Below are 24,942 nucleotides of genomic sequence, written 5' to 3'. Positions count from 1 at the left end.
TGTGCAGAACCCCCTTCTCGAACTGTGACCTTTCGATCATGCCATGTGAAAGACCCACTTTCAGGTCTGATTCAACCCGCGGTCTGACTGCCGGGGCCAGGTTTTTGGAGAAAAGAAAAGTGAGAGTGAGACGCGGTGTGTGTTTCCTATCAGGGCTTTTGGAGGGGGGGAGCCGCGGGGAGATTGGACTGGGTCACCGAGAAGGGGAGCGAGATGCATAAGTGGGGAGAGGTGAGCGCAGGGGGAAGTCCCTCAGGGAGGCTCATCTATCCACATTTGTAATGAAAAGATAGAAATCCATGTAGCGGCTAATGCAGTGCGTCCGCGGACAGACGCCTCCTTGCTCTCTAATCAGGGTGTTTTGCAGGAAGGTTACCAGCTTTGTTCGCCGCTCTCTGCCCGGGGGCGACGGCCCAGCCTTTCAACTCTGCGGCGTGCAGACCACCCTGCCCCGCGCTGGTATGCGCCATATCCCCCCTCGATCCCCAGATCTGTGGCAGGAGTCAGAGGTCAGGCCGCTGGCAGGTGATTGGATGTTGTTGTGGTAAGAAAATACTGGGCCGCTAAGTGCTGCGAAAACACCAACTGTCTCTGATATTACTGGCCACGGGGTTTGGGTCTTGCTGTGTGTGTGTGTGTGTGTGCGCGTGTGTGTGTGTGTGTGTGTGTGTGTGTGTGTGTGTGTGTGTGTGTGTGTGTGTGTGTGTGGTCAAGAAGGGACAAGGACCAGATTCTTTTGTTTTGAACTAGAACTTGCCATCGCAGCCCACCTGGAAATTAACAGGTTCCATGTGTTCCATGCCTAATCCTGGCACGTTGTTATTCTTTTGATTGCGTTGCAGCGTTTGGGAAATGTATTCTGATGATGGGAGCCACAAAAAAATATGTCTGAAGTTCAACCTTAAGCAGACAGACGGGGACAGTTGGACTCGGGTTGAGCCAGTTTATCTGCTGTGGAAGCTCCGTCCGGGCAACGCAGATGGATTTTCCAGAATGGTTTTGATGAGCCACCGGCAGGGCTGCCAAAAAACTGGGGGTGGGGAAGGAGGGGCCCACAAAGGCCAACGACTATTATGTTTGCCCCCATGTGAGTAATTCAGCTTTCACACTATTACTAATTAAAACCATAACACACACATTTGCAATGCTCCATGGTTGGTTTAGCCCCATTTTCTTACAAATAGACTGTTAGCCTGTTAGCCTCGAGCTAAAAGGGGTTTAACCTGTCTGGGGTGAGTTGTAAATAAGCCTTTTCCTCTAATGCTGAACTGAATTAATGAAACTGTGTCTCTCTGCGCCTCCACGAGACGGGCAGCGTGCAGTGCTGAAAGGTCACAAATTGCTTGTTGGGTTTTGGCCAGAGCTTTTGCTAAGTAGTTGTGAGGAACTGCCTTGGTGTTTTCACAGCCTTTTCACGGGAGTGTCAGATGGCTTTGGCAGGGTTGCCAGTACGTGTCCTGTGTTTCTAGCTGGAAGAGTCGTGGCTGGCTGAGGGTAAACAGTTGTTGCAGTTGCTGCAACAGTTGCTTTCAAAACTAAATAAAAATCAGAACAGTATCAACAACATTTTTTATGTTTCATGTGTATCATCTGTACAGATATATAAGGGTAACTGGAATGTTTTATGTTGTTGTGTCAGTGTGATGGCTGAATACCGTTCCTTTATTTCCATTACAGACATGGATAGAAGGATCATATTCACCACTGACCGTGTTTGGGGACAATACCACCTTCTTGTTAATGTGTGTGAATCTCCGCGTACTGCTTTTCCACCACCTCCTCCCTGCCTTCAGTATCGTCTTTCTCGTTCACGACACTTGACAGCGCCACTTAAAGCTAACGCTAGCACACGCTGCTAATATGGAGAAAATACCAGAAGAAATACCAACGGAGAAGTGCTGTTGCTGCAAAACGATGATGTTTTCTCCTTACTGTGTCACTTGACATTGGCCTGATATAGTGCCTCTGTTGTGTCCATGTTTGCTGAGTGAAGGTTGAGTTCTCTCTGAGCTGTAGGGCCACTGAGGACATGCAGGCAGCTGGTGATACCTGTGGTTTTGGAACTGAAGTTAGAGGTTGAGATGGGCAGTTAATGTCATTCTTTTCTCCCATCTTTGAATGTGGAAATGTTGTCCAGTTCTAATAAAACCGTCCAGATTTTAGTGGCCTCTCGTTTTCAGCACAACTAAACTCTGCTCGTGTCACCTCCTTCGCCTCATTGTTCTTCTTCACCGAGAGCAGTAGAGATAAGACATCGGACTTTACAGGTTGCCTCTAGAATGATGTTACAATGGCGTGGAGAATAAATTCGGAAATATGTATATGTATAATACTAATATTTATGTTAGTGGCGAACAATTAATGATGGGCTTCTCAAAGCTCTCGACCGCTTTACAGTCTGTGTGCCCACGGAGGACACGTGACATTTGTCTAAGCTTGTGCAAAGGTTTGTTGTTTTTTCTCCCCCCCCCCCTAAGATGTGACTCATAGTTTGGTGGGCAGATGAATGGAACACACACACACACACACACACACACACACACACACACACACACACACACACACACACACTATCATTGTTTTGGGGCTGAAGGTCGCGGACCGAGAGGATTCGCTGGTAATTACGCTCTATTCTCATCACTCATCGTCTCAAGGCTGAAGTGCTCTCCTGGCGCTCCTGTCTGCACTTGGGCTTGATTGAAAAGACTCTTGGAAAGACACAATTTCCAGCACGCCGTTGTTGTTGTGCGCACGCACACACGCACACACACATGCACACACTCGCGCGTACGCGTGCCTGCAGCTGTTGTATAATATTTTGTTACAAGCATACAATGCGCTCCTCGCAGAGCCCCGGCTTCCCAAAGTTCAAGGACCCTGCAGTTGATTTTCTGGGTTTAGGCCAGATTGACTCACTGCGCTCTTGCTCTTGCGCACGCACGCACGCACACACACACACACACCCTTATACACACCCCGTGCGCCGCAACCCTGCCAAATGTTTCACTGCAATGGGGAACTGGCTGCAACCATTTCTCGTGTGAGCTCGCTCCTTCTCTCTCACCTCGCCTCCACTTCTCCTACACCGCCACCTCCCCCTGCTCTCCCTCGCCCCGCCGCAATAAATACTGACAAAGTGAAGCACTAATAATTAGCTGGCACAGCCGTGACAGGGCTATCGAGATGAGGGGATGTCAGGCACGGGATGATTTAGAAGCAGGGGGCGCAGGATGAGCGGGACGAAGGTCCAGGGGGGGCGAGCAAGGCGTTCAGGAGGCGATGGAATCGTGCAGACACGGCCGCCGCCAAGCAAACCCGCTGACCCTCCCCAACTCTCGCCTGCCGCCTGCTTCCTCCTCTCCTGGCAACAGCCAGACGTCTCCAGCCTAGCCCGGCCCGGCCCATCCTCTCTCTCAGCCTCACCTTGCATACCAAATCTCTTCCCTGGGCGGCACGTCGCAGCCCCGCCCTGCCGGCTGCTCAGCCGCAGAGTACGGAACATCCACAAATCTCGTGTGAAAGAACTGGAAACTCATTTTTTTGTTTGTTTGTTTTTTCCTTTGCCCGTGCCTCTATTTTAACTTCTGCCGTCGGCTTTCCCCTGCAGTCTCGACGAGGCAGTCACATTCTTTTAGCATGTGCTGCAGATGTTCCGAGTGTTTGGCGGCAGCGTCATTGCTATCTTACCCCCACTGCTCCCTCCACCACCACAACCACCACCACCACCTCCACCTCCGCCTCCTCCTCTGTCTCTTTGCTTTCTCTTTCTCTGTCCGCCCTGCTCCCCTCCCATCTCCACTGGCCTGCTGTAACTAAACCGGGGGCTTATAGGTCTTCTGCAATGCAAAGCAGATGTGTGACAAGCGCACACACACACACAAACTCTCTCTCTCACAATAACTCACGTGGAGGAGAGAGAGAGAGGGAGAGCTTGGAGCATTTTGGGCCACAGGGCGGAGAGAGAAGTAAGCAGAAACAGCTTTGGTTGCTAGGACGCAGGCAAATAAAACAGAGTGACGGAGCCGACGTCTCCGGCTGAAACAGGCGGTTTGTCTCACACACACACTAGCAACTGTCAAGGCTGGAAAACAATGTTTTCCACAGAGTTCCAGGAGGGAAGGCGAGGGGGAGAAAAAAAGACGAGTCCTGAACCTGTGGACCTTTTTTTTTCCTTTTTTTCCCCCTTTTCACAAACATTGCTGTGTCAGACTTGTGATTAGTCTCGTGATCGACTGGAGTTTGATCACATTTAAGCTCTGAAACCGAAAGAGCAAAAACCGGACTTTACTGTCGTCCTCTTGCGTTTTACAACGTCTGCGGAGAAGCTGGGAGTGAGTGTTGGCGTTGGCGGTTTGCTCAGCAGAGGGAATCTGTTGTTGACTGAACTGTTTCCCACATCGCAGTCTAACGTTTCTTGTCACTCTGATTGAAAGAGGCTGAGTGACTTTGCGTGTGTCTAAAAGAGGAACAAATACAGACAGAGAACGAAAGGCAACTGAATTTGGTACTTTTTTTTTGGCCTTTTGGCTCGACTTGAGGAACTTTCCTGCTGTGTTGCTTTCACGGCCCTGAGAGATTCCTCAGATTAGCGCGGCCGGCCGATCTCAGCCCACCGCACAATGAAAGTCGGCAAAGAATGTTTATTCCCCCCCCGAACAGGTGCTCCTCTCTTCTTGGAAGTCTCCTGATGGCTGTAACAGCTCGCCCACGCACAAGCATGCGCGGGCACTGACGCGCGCGCACACATACACACACACACACACACACACACACACAAAGTCAAGGGGGGATTCCTGGGACTAATGTTTAACAGGGAGAAACTGGCCTGCGCCATCAATTTTAGCTCCGAGTGCAGACGCTGTGGTTTACTCTAGATAGCCAGACCAGGGCCCTGAGATAAGACGACTCTTGGTCTGCCTGTGGGAACGATGAAAGCGTTCTAGTCAAAACTTTTCCCACAGTCCACCGCCACAATGAGTGGAAGAGCGAGCGAGCGGCCTCCAAATAAAAACCAGCTACACGCCATCATTTCAGCCAAGCAGTGGATTTATAGCTGGATGGATCTCTATCTTTCCCCGCTGACAGGCTGTATTTTAAGCAGACAGCAGCGTGTCAGGTGAATCTCTTTACGTTTAAACGCACGTATGTTGAATAAATCCCTATGTTCTTGGCTCACCTTCGGTTTAAAGGTGCGGTATCCTGCAGAATTCCCCCTTTACGCATTTCGATCTATGTTTTGCGTCTCTGTCCTGTCAGTCAACTGTAAATCCATCCTTTACATCTTTCACTCGCTCCACACATTCAGAAAGCGCATGCCGAGGAACGCGGCTCTGGAAATCAGTCACAAAGGACGCTGAATACCTCTCCCAGGTTTGTGACCGCACCCCAAGCAAGGGGTTGGCTCCATAGTTTTTATCTGCCTCCAAACATGCTGAAGGTCCGTTAAAGCGTCAATGTTGCCATGAAGCTAAAACCTACCGTGGACTGTAAACGCAGAGCTAAATAATCTGTTTTCTGGAGTTCTGTAGAGTTTTGTTTTTGTCTATAATTCACACGAGGCCGTCTGCCAGAGTCTGAATGGAAAAAAATACTTTGAAAATGTTTTTTATATTGTTCAGTTGGCAAAATTGTCTTGAGCATCCAATTCAGATGCTGCCAATGCAGGTAATAGGCTTGATTAATCTTCTGGCATTCCACATCAGCCAACAAACACACACACGCACACACACACACACACACACACACACACACACACACACACACACACACACACACACACACACACACACACACAAACTCGCAGTCATCTCCACCCGGAGGTAAACAGACCTACCGAGGTGAGTGTAGCCGCTAACTGTAGATTATAGAGCTGTCAGACGTCGCTGGAAGGAGGCAATTAGAACTGGGGATGTCTTGCTAATGGCCTGGATGACCCCCCCCCCCACACACACACACCTGACTGAAAGCTGCCCCCAAACATAAGCAGAGCACTCCTGAACACGGGGCTGCCTCTGCCTCTGGGCTCGGAGGCCTGCTTCTCGCCCACATGCGCTGGGTGCAGGAGGGCAGGATATGCAGAGGCATGCAGCCCGCTAAGCCCCTGACACACAGGTATGAGAAAGATTCCACTGGAGAAGCCACAGGAGGGGTTACTGCACCGTTTCCCAGGGCCGGCACCGACTGTTGAAAAACACAGTGTGTGTTGTGTGGTCATGTGTGAAATTGCGCCGGGTTTCTAATGTGGTGCACGCGTGTGTGTGTGTGTGTGTGCAGGAGTCGGTGGGTGTGTGTCCGTGCAAACGTTGGAGGAGCACAGAGGCCTCATTGTGATCCGCCTCTGTCCCTCAAGGCGCTGGAATCTGGCACATTGTCTCGGTCGGAAACTCAAACTATTTACAACTCTCGACTTGTTTTGATCCTTTCAGAAATTTCCATTTCCTGCGGTCGCCCCACTCCCACCTCCTCCCCCCTCTTTTCGGTGGTAGCGGGGGTGACTTTGGAGAAGCTTTTGGAGATGGAAAAGCCTCATTATGTGCCCAGTGTGAGTTGAAAGACTTGCTGTCTTGGAGGTCAGCACCAGCCTTGCCTCCCCGCCGTGGTTTCTCTCCAGGGTCGTATTTGTGGAGGTGATTTTGAGATGCTGGGGACTCAGTGTAGCGTTGGTTCGCTGGCGGCGGGTTTTCGAGAAACGGACGTCGGGATTCACTTTGAATCTTTGTCTGATCGATAAATCAGTACCTTATTGTTATTGTGTCACGGGAGGGTGAGTAAGTGCCGCAGTGGTTAGCGCCTTACAGCAAGAAGGTTGTGGGTTTGAATCCCATCCAGGACCTTTCTGAGTGGATGTCTCCCTGAATCCGAGAGGCTTTTCGCACCGGACAAATGTGCTTTCTTCTGAACTGGAAACTCATGAACAGAAGTTTGTGAAATTGCAGAAGCTTCAGATAGTTTAAAATCTGGCTTTTCACATTCCTAAGCATGTAAAGTTTTTTTTGTTTGTTTTTTTAAATACTACTTTAAATACCGTGGACTCACCACGTTATTATGGTACCACGAGATTCTGACTTCATTGCTTCCCCAGTGGGGTCCTTGTATGATTTATTCCGTTTGGGGGGGGGGGGGGGGGTGGCAGAGTTCCGTTGTTTCCCAAACCAACATCTGCCAGCTGAATGTTCGAGTCATAAGGTCAGAAGAACCGCGTGCTTTATTTACATATTACATACTCTTTTTTTTTTTTTACACATCGACACAGCTGCAGAGTGGAGGCTTTAGTCCAAAGAATAAGAACTTGAAGTACCTTGGGAAGCGTTTTCCACTGCACACCCCAACACACACACACACACACACACACACACACACACACACACAAAAGACCTGTTTCTGTTTGTAGGTTAGTGTGTGTTAAAAAAAAAATGAAAAAAATGTGTTTTTGTTTGTGATGTATCGTCTGAGGAGCCCCTCTGCGCCGCTGCTCCAGAAACACCAGTGTGAGGAGCTCGACTGGTGTCAGGGGCCGTATAGAGACGCAGTGAGTCTAAGAACTGGAGTGGAGGGTTGGTGGGGTGGGGGTGGGGGGCGCGACTTTAGCGGCAAAAACTGTGCAGACACGTCACTCCAGTGTGTTCCTTTGAGGTTTGTGAGGTAGTAGTGCTGCATAAGGAATACTGTCAACACAAATCACAAACGCAGTCCATATGTATATCTGTCTTGTTTACAGAAAGTTACTACTAATCCTGGAAAATGTGGTTTGGTCAGCCGTGTTTTTCCACAATTGCAGGAACCCTGACTGACTTTTATATTTTGTAATATATTCTGACTGGGGGACTAGAGGGAAAAAAACAAATTAAACAATTCATCACTTTAAAGGTTTTTTTGAAGGCAATTTATGAGTAATATTTTAGATTTTTATTTGGAAGTTGTCACATGGCAATGTCGTTTTCCTGGAGACTCCAACGTTGATTTCTTCTCCTTTTTGTTCCTTTAAATAGTCCCCACAGGAAAGGAGAAAAAAGTTCTACTAATAATTCAAAGATTCCCATCATGACAATATCTCGAGGCAACATTGCTACATTCTAGAGTAAGTGCTGAGTGTTAAAATACAAATAAAAATGTACAGTAGCAGTGTGTACCCCCCATGCAACCCCTTCTGTGCGTCGAAAGGGTTGCACGGACAAATCATGTGATCTATGTGGCCAATAATGTTCAGTCATCAACTCGGTCGACAGGCCACGTTGTAACATGGTATGCTTGGGCCTTCCTGTGTGCGCTATCAGAAAGGTAAAAAAAAAAAGGGGAAGAAATACATCAACACTGGACTCTCCAAGAAAACCACAGACAAAGCTGAAGAATATTCATCATCAATGACACGTAGCTATAGTTGTGTCGGCCTGGCACGACAGAAGGAACCATTTTTAAATTCGCCTTTTCCGAGGGGTCCAATTGATTTCGGCCACTCTGTAACATGAGCCGCACGGTTCGGTGTGAATCTCAAAGTCGATCATTTGCTAAATATGTTTCAGCTGAAAGACAAAAGTTAGCTTTTTTACATTGCATCGGCCGATCTGAGAATTGATCATTTTATGGCTGAAATGCATTAAAATGTGAGGACAGAATGTGTTTCTACTGACTACTTGGGTTATTATTAGAAGCCAAGCGGAGGTTGTTGGTGTCTCGCGTGCACATGGACGCACAAACACTTCTCCAGCGATGCACATAAAGAGGGAGTTACAGGACAGAGGTTATTTATTTGTGTGTGTGTGTCTTTGTGCGTGCGTGTATGTGTGACAGAGGCTATTCTGTGTCCTTAGCGTGTGACACACAGTGCTCTCTCTGCAGCGGCAGGCCACAGTCTGAACCCCCCGGACAAAATAGCCAGTGTGCTTCCTGCCTCGTACTGAACCATGATTGACAGCAGGGGGCGGGGGAGGGGGTCTTTGTGTGCATGAATGTGAGTGCGTGTGAGTCTGTGCGCGCGCGTACGACAAATTGACAGACTGACAGCGGGGGACAAACACATTGCACCAGGAGGAATGAGGAGAAGTTGCCGTCTTCGCAGAGGCAAAAAAGCAGAAAAACAAAAACGTGCTGCTGTCAAATTGTCACTCGTTTAACTGTTGTGTCTGGTGTTTTTCTTCCGTGCACACACACACAAACCGACACGCACACACACACACTGCACTGGGCAAGCACATATTTCTCACCCACGTTCTCACAACCATCCACCCCCTCTTGTAAATAAACAATTTCTCTGCAGAACATGCTTGGGTTTATTTGTTCAGAGGCTCCGATTGCACCAGTAAATACACAAACACACGCACAAACGCACACAAACACAGGGACGCGCGCACACACACGCACGCACGCAGGCACGCACGCACACACGCACCGCTGCCGCCGCCGTCTCCGCTGTCATGTTTCCGTAGTGTCAGGTTGTGAAGAGCAGGAGAAGCCGCCTGACCTCTGACCTCTGCGCGGTCCCCAGAGGTGGCGAAGGCGCCCTGACCGCGGCCCATCTGAGGTTGCAGGAAGGCCAGTATCAGTGTGGGAAGGCTGCTGGGACGCGGCGATGGGAAAAGGGAAGGGGGAAAAAAAAAAGAAGAGAATCCCGTGTCTCGTGAGGAGGCGAGAGAAGATTCGGAGCAGATGTTTGCGATGTTGTGACAGGAGTCCAGGAGCCTCAGTTGCACCGGCGATGACTCACACTTTATTTAACACAACAACGTTTCATGGCTCGGACACGGGTGAGAAACGAGGAAAGGCCCCGGTTCATATGCCTCCTGTGCACTTCAAGTTCCACAGCCTGTTAAATACGTCCGCGGCATCGTGATCCGGCTCCCTTATTTAAAGGGGGTTCTGCTATCAAAGTTGTCAACGCAGGCCTGCTGAAAACCAGCATCAGCTTTGGGTGCAACCTGAGCCCCTCGCTGTTTTATTTAGATGGACGAGCAGCCAGATGGACTTCAGGGAAATCCAATATGACGCTTTTCTTTTTAACAGCAGCCCCTGGAAGCCGACTGCAGACGGGCAGAAAGCAGCTGATACAAACTGGACCGTGGGATTTGCTCTCGATTCTGGCTTCAAATACTTTCATTACTTTGTATCTTAATGTGTTAGAAGAACTGTTTTAGACACATGATAACATCAGAATCAAATAATCAGAGAGACACTTGAGGTTACATTGGAAAGGATCACCGCTGCTGATATGAGCAGCGCTTCCCGAGATGGACGAGCGGAACGAGACCAAGTCAGAGACTGTTGCTGATTTTCCCTGTGACGAGAGGCTGGAGGGAGAACTGAGGAGGGGACACAGAGTTCAAACAACAAAAATTAGACACATCGTCGAGGGGGAAAGACACACATACACACACACACACACCACCCTGTAAGGCTGCTGCCTGCAGTGAGTCCTCAGACACCCAGGACCAAAGAGGAATCCCCCTGAGGGGCACATGACAGACTGACTGACTCTGCATGGTCTACACACACACACACACACACACACACACACACCCTCGTTGGCATACATATTTCCAGACAGTGCAGAAATAGGCTCAGGCTTGAATATTACATGTGTCTGCTTATACACGCTGCTGCTCTGCGTCTTCCCCACTTGGAGACGATTAGAGGAAAAAAGTATCAGCACTTGTTGCCTCTCAGGAACCTCCCCCTCAAGCACGTTACGAAAAATCCACCTCTCCGATGTTTTTTCCCCACGATAATATGTGCTGCCACCATTTTCTGTGAACTCATCTGGAACTGGGGAATCCTTGTCTGAAACCTCGACAGTGTTTGTGACGAGCGCTCCTGTCACTTTGTTTTAGTGACATTCTTAACGTACTCACTGTCTAGTTCAAGTGTATTTATATAGCACATCTAACAAAGTAGTGTTAGTGTCTAAAACTTAACTTGTGTCAAAAACAGAATTACTAAAATAAAAAATCATGAAAAAGATTGAGAGGAGAATGTGATATAAAATGTTTCTGCTAACAAAGCATCAGTTTTAGAAGGATCTTTTTTTTTTTTAAGGGGGTTGTGCTTTAAACATAGGGCTAAATATTTTTTTTTTTCTGCGTGCTTTGGCTGCTCTTCTTGAGTCTAGGATGGGAAAATACAGATCTGAAAATGGGCACCTTATAACTTTAATATTCACCAAATGGATTTTTATCTAAAATCTCAGCCCCTTCTTTTGCTCCCTTTTCTTCTCTCTGTCTCACTTAACCCAAAACTGGAACAGTGATACACAGAAGAGACAATACACGAGACACAATGGCTGTGTGTTCTCAGTCCTCCTTTGGCTCTCAGCCTCCGCCGACCGTCCTGTCGAGCAGACAGACGTGTGAGTGTCAGAGAGCAGACAGTAAAGGTCAGGAGTTCCTCCTGCTCGGCTGTCAGGAAGCTCAGGTCGCTCGGGTTCCTGACATTGTGCTCGCCTCCCACGGGCGCCACCGAAGAGCTTCAGTTCCCCACCCTCCCACCGTGCTCAGTGAGGTGACGACGCCGACGACCACTGTCGCCCCCCCAAACACACACACACACACACACACACCACAAAACATTTACATCCTGCTCGCTGCGAGGGTTTCCCCCACTGCAGTGGTGATGGTCTCACTCAACGGCAGAGACTGGAGAGCGACACCTTCACCCTGGAGGGCTGGGGGGGGGGAAACACCTGCAGGACTTTTCCTGGTGAAAGGTTTGAGTTCACTTCTTCAGAAAAAGGGTTGTTCAAGAGCAGAGAAGAAATTCTGCAGTAACGGTTGGTCCACATTGTGGCCACTACATGAGTTTCCCCCCCTGGGAAGATGTGACAGGTCACAGCGTCGCATTAATCAAGAAACACACCCATAGATCTGACACATACAACAACGTCATCGTGTCTGGCGTTACAACTGATTCAAATTGATCACTTTTCTTTTTTATTTCCGGCAGAGGATGATTCAGAGACTTCAATCAGAAATACTACTGAAGCGTGAATAGGAGAATTGTAGTGTGATGTCTGTCGCAGTCAGCTGAGCAGCTTTAAAGCCGGGCCAGTTAGGCAGGTAGTCACTAGTTTTAAAGGTCCTCATAGCGTCCTGTACAGTATGTTCACACCTTTGTTTTTCATCCTGGAGTCCAGTGGAGAAGCCAAGCAAAAAACAAACCAAAAACTCCATTAATCTCTAGAAAACCTGTTTAGCCCTTTGTTGACAGTCTCCAGCGAAAAAAAAATGGTTTTAGACTCCTGCTGTCACTGCTTTAGTGCACATTTCTGAAAAAAGTAGAGCAAGAAAGAGAAGTAAAACATGAGTTCACTGCACCTGTTGGATAAGTGTTAAAACAACACTTTGGTGAAGTGACTTTTACTTGATGTGGGAATTAAAGATTTAAAATGCAGACGCAATAAAGGGTTTTAGCAAAAAAACAAACAAATGAAAAGCAAATGCTTTGTTTGTTTGTTTTTTAATGGTTCTTAACATCAGGCCAGAGGACTCTGGTTGAAAATTAGCCTCTGGCTAATACTGGCAGATTGACAGAAATGTAACAGGAATGTAAATCAATGCATTGTCCTCTTCAAATAAAATAAAAAATGAAAAATGAAAAAAATAAAAAAGCCGGACAGCCAATCACAACATTGAGGCCGAACAAATGTGATTGAAATAACTGGAATAAAAACAAAAATGATCGTAATGGACAAGAATGAGGACATATTTTGAGAAAGACATTTAAAATCAAAAACTTTACAAGCTTAAAGCTTTTACATACTAAAATTTTACATGTACTAGTGAGTCAAAGTGAGACTGTTTTTCCTGTTCAGCTCCTCTGAGCTGAGAAACGCTTCTAATTGGACTCTTCCCCTCTGTTCGCAGGCGTCCGCTCGGGCTGCAGACGGACGATTTTGCCGTGTCACGATGGCGTCCCGCCGGGGCGGGTGGGGGACACCGGATCCTCTGGGGACGACGTGCACCCTGCCGCCGCCTTCTGCACCAGGACGCTGCGGCGGTGGCGGCGGCAGCGGCCAAGAATGACGTCTATTTCCAGTCGGCATGCTGCTCTGCGCCAGAGAAGGGGTGAGTCCCAGGCTGGAGGGGGAGGAGGAGGAAGAAGAGGAGGAGGAAGGTCGAGGGTGGGCTTTCCTTGGAAGCTCCCGCTCGGACATCTGCTGCAGTCACTCAGCCGCTCCTCCCGCTCCTCCACCTCCGCCACCTTTGCCACTGTCTGTCTGCTCCTCTGCCCTCTTTTCCCCTCCTGCCGCCTCTGAGACGCCCGTCTGTGGTGAGCAGCAGCGCCCCACTGAATAATTCAGAGGCGGCAGGGACAGACAGTGGATTAAATCCCAAAACAGTAGGGGGTGGAGGGGAAGAGGACAGAGGGGATTATTATGAGTTGTTTTTTTAAATTTATTTCTCTCGCCCGTCCATATAAATAGAAGAGGGGTGAGGGGGAGGATTTACTAGTGGGACAGCAGCGTTAAATCAGCAGGACGGGGATGGTGTCGGGAGCTAAAGAGGGCGTCCGGCACATCACATGACCACCGGGAGATCCCGGAACCCAGCCGGTCACATGACTGTCTGTAAACGCAGCACACTGCTCCCTGAAATTACCCCCCGACTGAACGAAACCACCGCCCCACGTTCCCCCACCCCTGCCCTCAATACCCTGTCAGGCTTTGATAAACCCCAAGCTTGTGTTCTTTTAAAATTACAGTCTTATAAGATGAAATTAGGTGAGTGAGTTAAAAGACATAAATCAAGCTGAAAGAAATGTCCGCGTGGAATGCGGGGAAACAAATCGATGAGTTATGTAAATGTGAAAGGTGCGCAGGGGTGATAAGGCGGCGTGACTGATTCAGCGTCTGCTGCCGGACTTTTGGAGCACCTGTCACTCGCCCACGTTTAGTCGCACACCAGTGAACGGGCCTCGCAGAACCGAGAGACAGAGAGAAAAAAAAAAACATCCCAGGCGTCACTTCCAGTTGAGCGAGCCTGTCATCCAGGAAGTTGGTCCGGGGGAGCGGAGGGGAAGGCGGTTTAATCAGTTCTTCTAAGAAAACCAGCTGCTTTCAGTAGCGTTGGCCAATCGAGTGAGCTGCGTTTTTTTTTTGAAAAATCCTTGCCCGGCTCAGCTGCAGCCACCAGTTCCTCTTTCACTGGTCTGTGTGCTGGTCTGTCGGCTGAGACCACTGTGGTGAGTGACTAACGGTGAGGCGGTGGCTGTGTGGGTGTGGGATCAAGAGGCCAGTGTAAAAATTAAAATAGAGGAAAAGTGTTTGCTTGTGTGTGCAGTACTAATTTGTGGTTGAGTCTCTGTTTTGTTGTGCTTTGTTTTGTTTTTGTTTTTCTTCTTCTTTTTTTTTTAAAGCAGATCTGGAATTTACCTTGGTTTCCTTTCTTTCCCAAACAGGGACTTTAGTGAGTTTTATTGTTTTCAGTGGTTTGAACACATGTTCTGTTGTTAATGTTTGAGTTGTTGGCCACAAACCCCTGGTTTGAGAAAAAAAAAGGAAAGAAATAATCATAAAAAAAACAGATTGGCCTTCTGAAGTAATAAAGTTACCTTGAACCTTAAATAAGTGACACTTTGGGTGAACTATCCCTTTAAAATGTTGTTCATCTTATTTTATCCAACGGCACAAACTAACCCATTTGAACCTTTAAATATTCTGAACTAGGGATGTTAACAATTAATCGATTATCAATTAATTGTCAATGAAGAATTCAATCCATTAAATTAAATGAGTTGCAATTAATTGAACATTTTTTACACGGGTAGTTAATATCATTATAACAGTGTAGTGGCAGGAAAGAGCAATTCATCTGTAGATATTGTGATGGTCATCATGTACTTAGAACAAGTTACTTTACAACTTTTTAGTTAACCCTCAACATTATTTAAGGGTTAACTAATGTGTTGCTTAACCTTCTTTAAATGTGAAATTTAGGTTCTCAGGAAAAATCGCTGCTTATCAATTCATCGTTAATCGATCGATTAGGTCAATCAACAAACGATTAATGAATTAATCGATAAGTTTCATCCCTATGCTGAACTAATCAGCGTTTGTTGTGAATATATCTTACAATAACGCGGATTTTATACATATATATCTATACGTATATAGACATAGACATATAAATACAACACTTTAAGATTTTTCTAGGTTTCCTTGCCTTTCCTTCTCCTCACTTGAACGCAGTCAGACAGAAACCAAACGTGTCTAGTCGGTTCAGGTGCTTGTGGGATAATTAGCTACCGTAGGTTAGTCAGCCTTATATTTAGGCCCCCGCAGTAACAGAATATCGGTGAGCCGTTCTCATGTGCGCCTCCGCCGAGGGATTAAAAGCTAATTAACGAGGCTGAGCGTTGCCAGCAAATCTGTCAGCTAACGTTACAGTTGGGCCGGCGGAGGGCAGCGTCGATGTTCAGCACCTGTCGTGTGGACACAAGGTCGTTTCCTCCGAGCTGTTACAGAGAAAGCAGCTCCTGTTTCGAATGGTCCGCGGGCCAGCGTGCGTGAGTTTGTGCTAAATTCTGTGGAATCGTACAGTACTTGAAACAGAAGAATATATATGATGTATATATGATGTATATATATCAGCATGTATATTACTTTGTGGTTTCGTCCTGCGCTTTGAGTCGTGCTCATACCCACTCAACCCGATACATGCCGAGGCTGGTTGAGCGGCATTCAGGGCCCAGGGCATTCTGGGAGTGTGTGACTGAACACATACATTGCAAGCATAACTGCACACTTCATTTAGGGACTTTATGGTCCTTGTTTCAGCGCGGCGCCCTTCGAGCTCTGCAGCAGGAGATTAAAAATGCGCTGGGCGTGAAAAGACGTGAAATACTTTCCAGGCACACACATCGCTTTGTTTTCCCCAGAGGACATCCGCACATTAGTTTATATGTCCTGGGTGGGATTCTGGTGTTTGCTTTAGTTCCGGGTGGGTTGAGTTCTGGGTCTTTGGCTCTTTTCTTTTCTTTTCTTTTTTTTCTCAAACTTGGACCAGTCGGTCCAAAACTGGGAGCTAATGAGGCTACTGTGTTTTTCTTAAAAGCAGGCCACTCACATTCGAAATGTTTCTGTACAAAAATGGAATAAAACAAAGTGCAACCTTTACAAGGCAGGTGGATATTGAAGATTTTTTTCCGGTGGGGATTCTTGCAAACCTTTCTTGAAAAGCTGCAGTCAGAATCAGTTTCTGCCATTCTAAGTAGTATTTGGGGACCAGTCAGAATTCTTTAAAGCGGTACGAAGGCTGTAGCTATGGCAGTAGTGGACAGTAGTTCTGTCCAAAGCAGGATGTTAAAATTCATTATTTCAAAATAAAACATTTTCCCGATCTTGTTCTACCTGCAGCCGACTGGCTTTGGTAAGAGTTCAGACCTACACTGTGAAGCATCACCGGCGTCCTCATTGAGGCAAGTCATGTCAAGCGTTGCTTCTTGCACAAGCAGGAAGCCTTGGATTGTTACAAACTCACTCAACTGGCAGTAAATAAATGTTTGCATTTCCCGGACAGAAAGTTCCTCCTCTAGGTTGGTTTGTTTCGTCGCAGTTAAAAATGTTCTCTGTGGGCTCTCGATGCTGAGTTGCAGGCAACTGGATTTCCCCCCCCTGGTGGCTTGAAGACATCTAACCTTTGATGACCTTTAATACAAAAAACCTTTAACTGAAGAACACCTTTGGATAAAAGGTCAAATATCTCCAAGAGAACTTGACGACCAAGGACTTAAACGTTCTCTGTGTGCTCTTTTTCTGATGGATATATTATTTAGACTCAATATACATGGGCCACATTCCAACCTTGCAAGTCTTGCACACAGTTCATAAAATTCTTTACAGAAACTTTGTTGTGAACAAATAAGGCCTAGACAGATAAGATGGGAAGCTTCTGAAAATGTTAGTCGCTGATAACGGAAAAAGGTGTTCAGAACTGTAGTGTGCATGCCGGGCCATTAGTTGGCAGTGTAACAACGACTAAAGACGCACCAAAAAGCCCATGCACAGTCGCAACCAATCGCTGTAGTTCCTCAATGTATAGCCGTTACATGACTAAGAAGCGTTAATAAACTCATCACTGTTGTGCTACTTGTTGTTGTGCTGAGATTGTGTTGCCCTCTAGATCCTGTTCTCAAATGTTTGCTGATTCATGGGGGGCCGCTGAGTCATCGTCCTCATGTTTTGAAGAAGAAGGAGAAAAAAAAAAAATAGGCCGAACCACAACAAAAGTGTCGTGTTTGACAGGAAGACTTTGCCAAAGTGGCCTAAATCATTGGGACATCTGGCAGCGATTCGCGAGATTAAAACAATGCTGCATTTCATCTTCGTACCGTCGCCTCAACCTCCAACTCTCCCCCGTCATCCCTCGACCTCTCCTGTCGCCCGCTAACAAAGTTGAGGTTTGGCTCCTCCCCCTCCCACCATCCTCCGTGTAACCTGACACCTTCCCCCCACATCCCCCAACCCCCGAGCACTCAAGTGTCGGCCGGCCTGAGTTTCTTCGTGCAGCGCTTGGCCTCCAATGGATCAGCACAAACCCAGATTAGACTGATAAATAATTCATCTTATTGCCTTAAATGCAGTTTGTGGCCAGAGGAGAAGTTATAAATCCTATTAGACCTCTGATCCCGCCGCTCATTTCGCTGCCACGACCCAGAGGGCCGGCGGGTGAAAGGCATGACGGGCGAAAGCTGGTAAAAGCGTTTGTCACTTGAAAGGATGGAGCCAGCTAGCATTGTTATTTATGGATGTTTTTAATCCCCGTGCCACCTTGGAAAGTTCATTTTTTTTCAGACAAAAAAAAAAATCAAGTGTGTGGGTGGCGGGGTTTCTTCAATATTCCTTCCGAGGCTCAAGGACGAGTGGGCGTGGCTTGAAGAATAGGCAAAAGGAGATTTATCTCTCTGTGTGTGGTTGTGTGTGTGTGTGTGTGTGTGTGCGCGCGCTCCAGTTTCCATAGATCCTCTACAGACCTCTTGTCATTTCTCATCCTCTTCCGTAATAATCGGTGGTATTAAAGCGAGGCTGGTATCAGCTCTCATCATCAATTCTCCATCTTTAATAATTGATGGCGCATTAAGCGTTTAGTGTGGCTAATATTCTAATGGCTCCATGCTGCCCTGCGTGGATCAGCATGTTAAGGCTGTAGTGCCTAAGTATGCCCTAAGTGTGTATGCTCCTTTGTGTGTGTGTGTTTGAGTGTGTATGTGTGTGTGTGTGTGTGTGTGTGTGTGTGTGTGTGTGTGTGTGTGCGCGTGTGTGTGTGTGTGTGTGTGCGCGCGCATGCGCCACATCTGCAGCTGGGGTTTGGCTCAACCTGATGATCTCACGCGGTGGGTGATGTGGTCTTACGGCAGGTGAGTCATCAGGCGACGGCATGGGCTTCTTACGGGAAGCGACGCTCGCTCGCATCATCACCGACCCTGCAGCTCTTTGCCTGCTGCATCACCCTCCTCCTCCTCTCTCCTTCCCTCTACCCTGCCTCCGTATCGCATCACCCCACTCCTCCTCCTCCTCCTCCTCCTCTTTTCTCCTTCTCCTCCCGCTGTACCTCCTACACGCTGTCACGTCCTGTATCGTCTCCTCCTTCATTCTTTTGGCTGTGTTTTCAGGATAAAAGGCAGAAAGAAGATAGCTGCTCTCAGGCTGCTGGAGGCTTGATTTCTGTTGGGACCAGATCAAAGCGAGCCCATCCCCCCACCCCCCTTGCTTCCATTATTGATGCCAAGCTCGGCTAAACTATGTAGCAGGCAGCACCAGAGTGCTCTGTCGCTAGCTTTCAGAATCCTTTTTGGATGTTTTTTTGATTCCTGATTCCGTTTAGTCTGGTGGTGATGCATTTGCTGCTCAGGGCCCCGAAACACCTCTGAAGAAAACACAAAAGAAATCCTAGCTGCTGCTGCTGCTGCTGCCAGATTCCTGTGTTGATACTACGCTACTATCACGACTGAATGTCATCAACAAAATATAAATAAATACACTACAAAGAGCTGCTCTGACTGTCAACAAGAGATCCGATTGGTCCATTTCAGGTTTGTCTCATCACCCTTGTACAAACGTTTTACTCTGGGCTCTCTCACAGATGGACATGTGACATGGATGCAAAGTATTTAGGGATTGTGCCAACCTAGAAATAGTTTCCCCCTAAATAGTGGACTTAAATACGAATATACGGACATGGTTCTAATTCGAACTGGTCCTGGTTGGTCTGAACCTGAGCTGATGTGACTCTGATCTCCTCCCTCCAGCTTCTCCGTGTCACCCTGGACTTTCTGCTGCTCGCTGCAGTTTATGTCCTCCATCACACAGCAGTAAACACAAGAGTCAAAGCCACCGTTTTTTTCCCCTTCCCTCTCTCCCTCCTCCCTCCCCCACCGCCCCCTTAATTAGGTAAATGGACTTCAGTCTGCTGGACCAGACAGAGAGGGAAAGAGAGAGAGAGAGACAGGGAGAGGGAGAGGGAGAGAAAATAAGAAATCACTCTCTGTACCCCGACGCTGTCACAACGATTTCTGAAAATTAATGAGTCGAACTGAGTCTTATTAAAAGTCTGGCCTTGCAGACGGTTTTGCTCAGTTGTTTCACCTGCTGGTCTGACTCTGTGGAGAGGGTTGAGGCCTGCCGGGGTTGAGCTGGTTCAGCCGGGGGGATGTGGCGCTGGCTGCCCGTCTTTCCAGGGAGGATCCACTCAGACACAACAACAAACACGCACTCAGACGGAGCGGAATCTCTCTCTTTGTTGTTGTTGGAGATAATTATGGCGGATAATTATGTCTATTAAGCTGCCGTTGCGTCTTTTCAGCCACTCCAACGTCAATATTATCTTATCCTCAGTCTGTAGTCTGCCCTCCCCCCAGTCTGTAGTCTGCCCCCCCCCCCCCCCGCCCACCTTCCCGGAGCTCATGGGAAAATATTGTGGGTGGGACGTCGAGAGGCGGCCGCGTGTTGGGCTCTCGTGACAAAATCAAAGTTTGAGGGATTTGAAAAAAAAGTGTCCCATCCCATCTGTGCGTCTCCAGGCCCAGACGTGTTGCAGCTGTGGTTCCCCAACGCTCCCAGTTTCCACCAGCGCCGCCGACTCTTGTCGAGGGGGCCGTTTCTTCGCTCACAGAGCTCTTTTTGTGAGCTGCAGGTGTTGAACTATACGAGCCTGGTTGAGGAGAGTGCCACCCCCCTGCCCCACCACACCCCACTCACCCAGAGGCCTCCTGCTCTCAGAGAAAGACCAGGAGCTGTTTCAACTTCCTCCACCGTTGTTTAGCATGGAACACAACTTCAAGCGCTGTACGTCAGAGCCAGCGGCCCCTGACAGCTCCAACGCACTAACACACACACACACACACACACACACACACACACACACACACACACTAAGGCCTGTGCACGCGCACAGGTTTCACAGTTTATTACACTAAAAGCCCTTAATGCCCAGTGTCACGTCCTGTAGTGGAAACGTGTGGTTTGTCAAATGATAAGCTCCGCTGTGTGGCGGCAGGATGAAAGTTACAAGTACGAATTAGGGAAGAATGTTGTCTCACATGAAAATTGTGTTTTTTGGAAGATACTTGAAAAAGTGTTCTATTTGGCAAATCAGGAACCTTGAGGGAAGGTTTTAGTTGATAACTCGAATGATTCAGTGTGTCGCCATCAGATTAAACTGAAATATAATAATTTGGTTTCAAGACAGATTGATTATGTTTCTGCATTCTGTTGAGACAAGAAATGTGCCTGCTGCAGGCTGAGGGCATTGCGCTCCAACGTATTGACAGACTGAGAACCTAACCGACGTTTATCAAGCCCTCAAAATGTTCTCACTCAACCTTGTTGACGCTGTGTTGTTTATTTTCAAAAGAAAATATGAACTCATGTTTATAAATGTAGTTGTGGGATGTTTTCGCGCAGTGGTTTCCTGTTCTGCCACTGAGTGTGAAGCAGGCCGTGGATTTTATCTTCTGTCTTATTTGAAGACGGTGCAACTTCAGGGCTGATGGTAGATGTGTATCCTGTCATGTGTATATCTCATATATGTTCCAAATATAATAAGATAAAATCCAGAACCTGTTTCACACTCAGGAAACCCCAGGTCTTGCTTGACCTTGCCTGTATCCTGTACCCTTTATGTTGTTATAGTTTGTAAAGCGACTTTGTGTTATTGAAAGAGCTATATAAATAAAATGATTTATTATTATTATTATTATTATTATTATTATTATTATTATTATTATTATTATACATAGAAAGAGAGACAGAGAGAGAGAGAGAGAGAGAGAGAGAGAGAGAGAGAGAGAGAGAGAGAGAGAGAGAGTCTCAGGTAGCGTGGCGGAGCTCCTAGAAAGGATTGTGTTTGTGTCCCTGCAGCCACAACACTGACCTTTCCTGTTATGGAAGTGCGCTGCTGACTGCTGCAGGACAGCAGCCGCACGCTGCCTGGTAGAGTGGCCAGGCAGCCCTCCTCCTCCTCAGTCTCCTCCTCCACCTTCTCCACCTCCACCTTCTCCCCCACCCCCCACCTCCTATTCTTCTACCTCCTACTCCTCCTCCACCACTACCTCGTCCACCTTCTCCTCCTCCTCCCCCTCCTCCTCCTCCTCCTGCCCCACCACCTCTACCTCCTCGACCTCCTGGCCCTCCAACTCTACCTCCTCCTTCTCCTTCCTGAAGACGGCCTCGCTCGGTCAAAGTGACTCTTTCTGGAGGATTGTTGTCCATGAAAAGGTGGCAAAATGCATTGTACTTCCACCTCCTTCTTCTCCTCTTCCTTCTCCATCACCTCGTCAGCCTCCTTCCTGAAGACGGCCGTCACTTGGTGAAAGCAGCTCTTTCTGGAGGATTGTTGACCACGACGTGTTGTTGACTTCATCTTTTCCTTCATCTCATCAACCTTTTAACTGTGCTCAGTGTTGGAGCTGCTCTGCAATTGACAAGAGTTTTGAGCCCCTCCTCTTCCCTCCTGTCCATCATGGTGATTAGGGGGCTTAACGGCGACACGTTTTGCCGTTTTGCGGCCGAATGCTAGCGTGTCTAGGAGCTCACTGGGCCGAGCGTTTTTCTTTTTCCACGTGTGATGCGATCAGAAAGCAATTTGCTGCCTGACAATCCGACCCCAAGAAAAACACCTGCATTATTAAAACAAAACAAATGACCCCATTTAGCCCAGAAGACGCGGCGCTCGGGGGTCCGCGGGCCCTGAATACATCACACGGACGGCTTAGAATAAACACTCAGAGCTGCTTAGCGGGAGGGAACACGATCCCGGTGGTAAACTAGAGCCGCTCCTCCAGCATCTGCAGTCTTCTTCTGCTGTTCCGGAGCCACAACTCACCTGAAATATGAAGGTGAAGCTAATGAATCCCTTTTTAAGCTAAATATCAACCAAACATAGATTTTCATGCTGCTTGTCTCCCACCTAGAGTTGCACCCAACAGCGCAGCGCAGCACTCTGCTTACAGAGTTACATAAAAACAAGCTACCTTGTAAAATAAATATATTTTGATTGATGTGGCCGAGTTTTCAAAAGACCTAAGAGAGTCTCTGGCCACAATAGAAGTAAAATAAAAGCTTATGGGAAGGGGCGGTGGTGGGGGGAATTATACCGTGTGACGTAAACAAAGATCAGTGCCTGAGTCTGGGGTAAAAATAGACTCAACAAACATCTCGCCGACAGGAATTTGCTTTTCAATTCGACTCCCTCAGTTTTCTCGGAGAAAAGCCACGAGGCTTAGTGTCGCTAAAGCTGCTGACGTGCCGCAGTTGTTGGGAAAGTGCCCCCCCCCCCCTCCCTCCCGGGAGGGATCGGGGCTCAGCGTCTTTATTTTTGCTTGTTTGTTTGTTTGTTCTTTTTTTTCCCACCGGCGGGAACGATCCCCGAACGCAGCGCAGCTCAGCGTGCTGTCAGCGCGTCCGTCAGCATGTTAATGATTTGTCGCGTGCGGGGGGCGGGGGGGGCTGATGAAGGGGTAGTGAATAAGCGCGGCATTATGACGACTAAGCCGGGATGCCCTTTCAGTTCTGGCAATTTTACAGCGTCGGCTGTTGTTAATGTACAATGAGGCCTTTTTCAACAATTAATGTGCCAGTAAATCCGGTCGGACGTGCGTTCCACTCCAGGGTTTTGGCGGAAATCTGTGCGTGAATCCTCTTTTTTTTCTTTTTTTAAATGCATGTTTGTGGTCTTTTGTCAAGCAGTGGCGGCGGCGGCGGGTTGGCTTTTCACGCCACTTTATCAGGCTTTGTCCCTTCAGCCAGTCTGATGCAACAGCAGGCCAACATCAGTATCGCTTTGCACCGCTGTTTGACTGTTTGATCCACTGTTTCCACTTTCATATGCAAAATTGCAGACGTGTCCTTTGTTTGTTTGGGGTTTTTTTTGTTTTGCTATGCTTCGCTGGAGATTTGCTTTCTGTTTAGCCCCGACTGATGTACAAAAGAAGAAGTTCCTCCTTTAATCACATTGCCTTCCCCAGCTGCTGCTGCTGCTGCTGCTGTGACTGTGTTCGGCTTCAGATGTCCTCCCTGCGTTCTGCTGAGTCTTTGACCGGCCGTGATTCACTTTCTCTATTTTGGTGTGTGCAGACTGTGTGCCACGGCATGTGTGGGATTCACAGGAAGGGCAGCCAAGTGTAGCGCAGGCACATGAGGAGAAACATGTCCGACTCCCATACTAACCACGTTGCTGCAACTGTTTTGCACTTAGTGATGATCCTAGTTTGTTTTTTATTTCAAGGTTAAAAGAAACAACAACACAAATAAACACTGCTGTCTTTGCATGAGAAGAAAATGTAATTGCTTGTTTTCTATTTTCGATGCACAGTTAAAAGTACACAGCCACTATTAATGAAGCAAAATAAGGGTGGGGGGGCAGCCTGTGAACAAAAATGACAATTAGACCTGTTTACAGTTCAGCCCACATGAAACTAACATGTGAGTCTCCCTCTCTGCTGATGGCGTGTGAGGTTATAATTACCCCCCGCTGCGCTTTAGCATGCTAACACAGCCGCAAAGAGAAAATGAGCAGGTTGGCCGCGTGTCATCTCTGCTCGCTGTCTTTTGAAAGGCAAGACACGTGTTCACGTCCCTCTGAGGCCCTGTTTGCACTTGGTCATTCCAAGTGTTTTTCGTATTCCAATCGGCAAAAATCACACAAAGTAACCAAGTGGAAACACTCCAAATCCGTATTGTCATCCGATCACTCAAACCACCTCAGGGAGTGGTTTCGATGCTTTGCATAGCATAGCATAGCATTCCTCACGGACGTGTGAACAGAACGCGATCTCAGTCCACATTAACGACCGCCTATTCCACTCACCTCTCCCGTGTACGTACTTGGTCGGCGCCCCACCTCCCGGCGTCGTCATTGTAAAGTTACAAACAAGAAGCGAAAACAAATCATTTTTGTTAGACTCTTTTATTAGGATGCTAAAAAATTTCATTCCGCATTAGCGTATTTAGTCAGTGGAGCAGCGGTCACAGTTTCCCACATATGAGATTAAATGTGGGACGCATGTTCCTTCAAGATGCGTATTTCGTGATACAATCCCAAAAACAGTTGCAAGTGACCGAGTGCAAACTGGGCCTGAGTGGCGGCACATGTTGCGTGATGCACTCGGCTTTTTCTGCACATTCAAACTAAATGAAAGTAAAACCAACCTTAAAGCCCCTTTCAGAAACTGTGCCGCCAGAATGAGGGGCACATTAACTTGTGAGCAAATATCACCGTTAGCTAAGCAAGTTAATGGAATTGCGCCATTTCTGCGCCACGTTGTGCGTCGTGTCGTCAAATGAAAGTCCTGCACTGAAGACGGCGTTTTATTTCACATTAACCGGCTGCACACTGCAACTGTAATGTCTGATTCAACTAAATCCAACCACATGTGGTTCAGAACGACAGAGCCACAGAATACAAATGATTAGACCTCGATATCTCTTCAGAATGCCGGCGGTTTGGCACAATTTGGCCTGAG

General features: G+C 47.7%; 1 long non-coding RNA gene across 1 annotated transcript in view; it reads left to right on the top strand.

The window, feature by feature from the left end:
* LOC142897172 (uncharacterized) overlaps positions 1 to 24,942 on the top strand; it is a 76,865-nt gene that overhangs the window by 21,986 nt on the left and 29,937 nt on the right. The window contains exon 2 of the long non-coding RNA XR_012928426.1: positions 12,849 to 13,049. This is a non-coding gene — a long non-coding RNA (uncharacterized LOC142897172). The remainder of the gene's footprint in view (positions 1 to 12,848; positions 13,050 to 24,942) is intronic.

Source organism: Nelusetta ayraudi, unplaced genomic scaffold, assembly GCF_046127955.1.
Source record: "Nelusetta ayraudi isolate G7.1 ecotype Tasmania unplaced genomic scaffold, CSIRO-AGI_Nayr_v1 ptg000059l, whole genome shotgun sequence".
In the NCBI taxonomy this organism is placed as follows: domain Eukaryota; kingdom Metazoa; phylum Chordata; class Actinopteri; order Tetraodontiformes; family Monacanthidae; genus Nelusetta; species Nelusetta ayraudi.
The sequence above is the reverse complement of the archived record's forward strand: the minus strand, read 5'-3'. Positions and strand labels throughout refer to the sequence as shown.